The sequence below is a fragment of the Aedes albopictus genome, chromosome 1, assembly GCF_035046485.1.
Source record: "Aedes albopictus strain Foshan chromosome 1, AalbF5, whole genome shotgun sequence".
In the NCBI taxonomy this organism is placed as follows: domain Eukaryota; kingdom Metazoa; phylum Arthropoda; class Insecta; order Diptera; family Culicidae; genus Aedes; species Aedes albopictus.
Genome location: NC_085136.1, coordinates 130274678 through 130280677, shown reverse-complemented (window position 1 = coordinate 130280677; position 6000 = coordinate 130274678). Strand labels below are relative to the sequence as shown.

Genomic DNA, 6000 nt, shown 5'->3' with positions numbered 1-6000 from the left:
AATTTTTGCTAGCCTGCTTACTCTCACAGTAATTTTGACGTTTGAGAGGTGCCAACACCGCTCAAACGTCAAATTTTGTGTGAGAGTAAGCAGGCCAGAATAAATTCGTGCAGTAATCCATATCTGTGATTGATTTTTACGTGTACGCATTGCCATTTCGAATTCTTTTGGAATATGAATATCTGAAAACTAAAATTTGTGAAGTTCGTAAATGATGATGAGTTTTCTAGCTGTAATTCTGGCTAACATTCAGGATTGGTTTTTGTTGAAATGAAAGTTTTTATCACTTCATCAGAGTTTTTTATGAAAAAGACGGATTTTTTTTCTGATAAATTAGAGTAAAACACATAAACGAATCCCTCCACAAAATTCTTTATTACATCAACAAACCTAACCTCATGACTGACAACTCTCAGGTCATTTTGACAGATGTAACATGAGCATGAAAAGGACGGCAAGAAGATCAATAACGAAGAATACATGATCCGTCTTTTTCGTGCACATGTGGGTCTTTCAAAATAACCTGAGAGGTGTCAAACATTTTCATGATGTAATGAGAAATTGGGGAAACACTGCCGTACACGAAGATTGTGCGACTGTGTCGGTGTCATTTTGTCGCGTTCGGCACGGCGTAGTGTGAGTGTTTTCACAACTGGAAGACAAGACAGCAGCAGACAGCAAGCACCACAGAGAGACAGACATGGTGAAAAATTTTGTTCGCATCGCAGTCTCGAGTCGTGCAAACAACAAGCTGGAAAACCGTGCAGAAAATCCGTGAAATCGTGCGTTTACTGCTGTGCACCGGATCGATTCGGTCTCCGGACGGTCGTTTCTCGCGTCAGGCGGTCACGTTTTCTCAGGGGTAATTAGTTTTCTGGTGTTTTAGTTGGTGGTGTAATTTTTCCATGGAAGATGTAAAAAACAGGATCCAGCAGCAGCAGTCTAGTGACAAGTTGGTGGTGAATGGGTTTGCTGAGATTTTTGCCAGGGGAAGTGAAAGGCGAAAAGGTGTCTGTGGTTCCATTTTCTTATAAGAGTTCTGGGAATTGAGTGAAGAATAGTTCCCGAAGGAAATTGTGCAGTTCAAATTGGCTCAAATAGCATGATTGATGAAGTGAATGCCAAGTGCGATTGATTCCCGTGAAGAAGAAAAGGCAACACCTTCCCCCCCTTCTCCATCATACGTTGTCATCGTCGCGTCGTCGTCGTAGTTGGGCCTCGGCCTGCGCCCTAGAGCCAACGAAATCAATTGCAAGGCGCCCCATCGTTCGGCATATTTCCCGATACAAAAGTGCAAGCTTGCTGGAAGACCTTTGGGAAAATCATTTTTTCTGGTAAGGAACAGTTTGTCATCGTCGCACGCATGGGGGGCCCAGTTGCATAAAGGATCCAATCTCGCCAAGATCCTTGGAGGATTTTTTTTCTCGTCCATCGGAAGGACACGAACCCATACGCATACGCACAGTTTTCCACCATTCAGTCAGTCAGTAGCAGTAGCAGCTAGTTGCGGGATCCCGGCCTGCTCTCCGGTGGTGGCAGTCAGTGTGGTTTCATGGCAGTGTGTGCGTTTTGGGCAAGGAACGGTGGAAGGGAATAAGGCTGAACTTAGACCGACGACGAGAGCGAGTCTACAGGTTGGACGGGAGGGGCATGTTTATTGATTTTCCAATATTGTTTTCCCTGCTGCAACTGGGAAGTTTGCGAAACCGAAAAACCCGTACGCCAGATTTTGTAAGTTTGGAAGAAAATTACTTCCCTTACACATAGTTTGCTGTAAGTGTAATTTTTATGTAAAACCTGTTTATTTGAATATATGTTAATCATGTTAAAAACTCCTTTTTTAACTTGTATACTGCATTAATGCAGCATACAGGTTAAAAAAGAAGTACAAAATTTGCATTGGGGAAAAAGCACTGTAAGAGCATTAATCACGCAGTGTATTTGATACTAAAGTAGCCTCAAATTATGTATCATGTTAAAATCAAGAGGAAAAAATAACTTCAGAAGGAATTGTTAATAGGTATTATAGATCCCATTTTATTTAAAAGACTCGAATGTTTTACAGTAACATGTAACAAGCATGTTTCTAAAAGTAGACAGACAACGGACCAGGGATCATTGTGGCCGGTGTTAAACGGGTGAATTACTGAGATGGATTCTTATAAACAGTGCCTTTTTTGGTCACGTATTTTCCTTTCTGTGCCTAAAAAAAATCACTATATTTCTATTAAAACTTATGGTAATAACACCCAAAACTGTTAAAGAACACTTTTTAACCAATTAGTAATTTCTGGATGTAGCCTTGGATGTAGCCACCGGTCATAATCTTCGGAAAAATCTGCTGCACATTGTTTGTGTTTTGGATCCGTAATTTATTTTTTAGGTTTCATATATTTGAATTCATATATTCTTCCAGGAATTCTTGTTCTAGAAATTCCTGATTAAAAATGCTGCTGTGGCTTTTCCCGCAATTTTACCAGAAATTTCCTAGAGATTTTCATTTACTCCATCAAAAATAACTACATGCGTACCTCGATCTTCAATCAATCCTAAAAATGAGTTTGGATCATTTGTAGACGTATAGCATTGACTCCTATACTATGAATTTGTGTTGTGCAGACTCCTATAACACGGATTTACATTAAACACTTTTAAAATTTATCGAAATGAAAAACGTCGACGAACATATACGTTTGATGTTAGGAATGCATTATTCTTCTATTTGCTTTCTGCTAGTGAATGGTGACATTTATTAGTCATGATATCTGACATCATCTTTCTGATGTTACATTCCATCTTGGGCAGCCTGCTTTTCAGTTTAGTATTCTATAATCACTTCCACAGTTATTCACTGAACGCTTTCTTTACCAATAGAACGTTCTTCCAAAATAAAAAGATAGATTATGGCTGTCTATTTTGTGTGATACCTAATAAAAAAACTAAGTTTCTCGGTAAACATGCTCTCCAGAACGTGAATCAAACACAACGAGTTGCTTATCCAAACCATTGATGTCAGTTCACTTACTTGTTAATAAATATTCACTTGACAGAATAACTGCGTCCATGGTTATCTGGTTATTGAAATATTTCATGAAATTGCGAATGAAATAATCAAAGATTACCTTGATGATTACGACGTTTAATCAGTTTACGCTGTTTAGTGAATCCCCTAAATATGCTCTTCTTTTTGCAACAATTAACGTTTTTCGCAGTATGTATAAGGGGGCATCCATTAAGTACGTCACGCTCAGAGGGGGGAGGGGGGGGGGTTTCAGAAGAGTGTGACAAGCAATGCATTAGGTTATACGAAAAATCCGTACGAAGGGGGGAGGGGGGTTGAAAATTCCCAAATTTTCAAATGTCAAATGCCAATTTTCGAATGTCAATCTTGTCAGAATGTCAGAAAAGAACGTGCCTCTGGAGCCGACCTACTGATACCGTATCACGGAGAAAACAAAGTACCCAAATATGAATTTATTTCACCCAACTTCGGGGTTGTGTGCGGGAATGCATATTTTTAGTTCATGGAAGCGATGTTGAAGTGGGTTTTTTACATTTGATTCCGTACGGCAAAGTACCTATCGGCTAAGTTTTTTCCCCAAACTCCTAGTTCAAAATACTCAAATTTGAGTTCAATGATGTTTACTCAATTTTGGCTTCCCGCACCGAACTGTCAAAGTTGAGTTGTTTTGCTCCTCGCTCTCTGACAACAACAAAGAGAGTGGATGAGAGAGAAGACAAAAAAGAACTCAAAAGTGAGTTTAAAAAAACTCAAATTTAGGTACTAAAGTTTCTCCGTATAGGGCATTGCCCGCCGCGGTTACTAAGCTTATTCTAAGTCTTTGACTTTTCAAAGGCTTGTTACAAATTACGATTCCGATTTACAAAAAAAAATCGTTGAATTTCTCGGTTTAGGTGATTGAATTTCAAATATGGTTCGCGTTCACTTGATTAATGTGTCAATATAATTATTGTTTCTGAGTAAGCCCGAATGGTGAGATTCGAGAAAAGACAATTTCGCTTGGTGTTTGGACAAACTTCCACTAGAATTGTAGGAGTTATTGAGTTTGCGACTCATACTACGCGGTTGCCAAAATTTTACTGAATCACGATGAAAAGTCTGCTATTTTATTTCTTTCTGATGGGGTTCCCCTAGGAGCTTTTTCATCTATATTTTCTTCTTGATATTCCTGCAGGAGTTCCTTTATTGGTTTCTCCAGCTATTTCTTTAAGGATTTCTCAGTCAGCTCGTTATGAGATTATTTAAGGACTGCATTTCGAAGTTCCTTTAGAAGCTCCCTCAAGGATTTTTTTTTAAATTCCTTAAGATGTTTCATCTACAATTCTTTCAGGAGGTATTTCTGGGATTCCTCTAGGAACTCTTTCCGGGATTGTTTTTGAGATTTTTTCCGAGATTCAACCTCCATGCATTTGTTTAGAAAATCCTTCAATAATTCAGGCCAAACATGTCTAAAGGTCCTATCTGCAGAAGAGAGGCTCTCTTTGGTTTCCCTCTCTTTCGTTAATATCTCAGCCGTGTATTTGTATTATGATTGTCTCCTTGCATTGAACGATGGTCAAAACAATCGTCTTTTGATTTGTACTGCAAAAATAGTTGAAAAGCATTGAAAATACATTGCAATAATTGAAAGAGAAAGTGAACAAAGAGCGCCTCTCAAATGCAGATAGGACCTATTGAAATGTTTGGCCTGAATTGTTTCTGGAATTCCTCAGGGAGTTAGTTCTGAGATTTTTTCAGGAGTTTCTTTTGCGATTCCCAATGAGGTTTCAGGATCTTCTTCAGAGATTTCTTCCGAAATTACTCTAAGAAATCCTTCTGAAATACTTCCGAATATTTCAGAATTCCTCAGTAACTTCTTCTAATATATCTCCATGATTCCTCCAGCAATTCGTTTCGAGATACATCAAGATTTTTTTCTTTGGATACCTCCAGGGGTTTCGGGATTCCTCCAATAATTCCGATATCCCTCTAGGAATGTCTTCTCGTGACTCTTGGAGGAATCCTAGAAGGAGCAATCAACGTTCAAAGGATTTTAAAAAATTCAGCAATAAATATTCCAGAATAAAGTACATCTAGGATCTAGGCCAAGTTCGTCCCTGGCCAAGTTCGCAGGGGTTGACGGTATTAAAGTGAAGGAGTTTCATTTTGATTATTGTAATGCAGTGTTCTTTAGTGAAACATATCACCTTTTTAACACTTTAATGCGCCTCCAACGGTTCATCACGAACAGGTGGAGTATGGTTGATCATATGCATCAGAGATGCTCGATAAACAGGAGGAACCGCCGGGGCTCAGTAGAGTCTGTTACCAAGCAATAGTTCCAAGTCGGTTGGATTTGAGAAGGTTTTGATGATCGTTACAAATCCTAATAAAAGTATTATAGGATTTGTGACAGGTTTTGGAACCTTTTACAGCCATCTGACTTTAAAATGTTGTTTGGGCTCTATTTCCCACGTTTCTCGGTTGATTTTTATTACATAGTAATTTATTAATGTCATAGTCGCTTTTTCGAATTTTTACAATGTTAGTTGGTCATATTTTCTTTAAATACCTAAAGCAATAAAAATCGACCGAAGAATCAATAGTGGGAAGGAGATTTGCAGCACTTAATTGTGCTGATAGATTCAAAGCTAACGTGCGAACACTTAAACGCATTGTTGACATCAATGCGTTCGACGTGACATTTTGGACAAAAACTGACTGCTTTATATTAACTGAACAACGTTACTTGTGTATGACTAGGTTGACATTTCTAGGCTACGCTTGAGAAAATGACATGGTTCATCTAGGTAGGACCGATAGGACAATTGAACGGATTTGAATATTTTTAATAGTATTTGTAGCAGGATGAAAGATGACATGAAATCTTTATTACTTTAAAATTTTATTGCAATCAACTGACCAACTTGGCGTATTTTTGATTATCTCTTAGATGTTCAGAAGTTCAGTTACATGTTTCTGTGAATTTTGGACCGATG

At 38.4% G+C, this 6000-nt stretch overlaps 1 protein-coding gene across 6 annotated transcripts in view; it reads left to right on the top strand.

Annotated features, from left to right (window-relative positions):
• The first annotated feature begins 659 nt into the window (after positions 1 to 659).
• LOC109422992 (rho GTPase-activating protein 190) overlaps positions 660 to 6000 on the top strand; it is a 139138-nt gene continuing 133797 nt past the window's right edge. For 3 of the 6 annotated variants that reach the window (XM_062845368.1, XM_062845372.1, XM_062845367.1), the window contains exon 1: positions 660 to 862. The gene's annotated coding sequence lies outside the window, so the exon portion shown is untranslated. The other 3 variants (XM_062845371.1, XM_029861486.2, XM_062845369.1) reach the window with 2 other exon arrangements.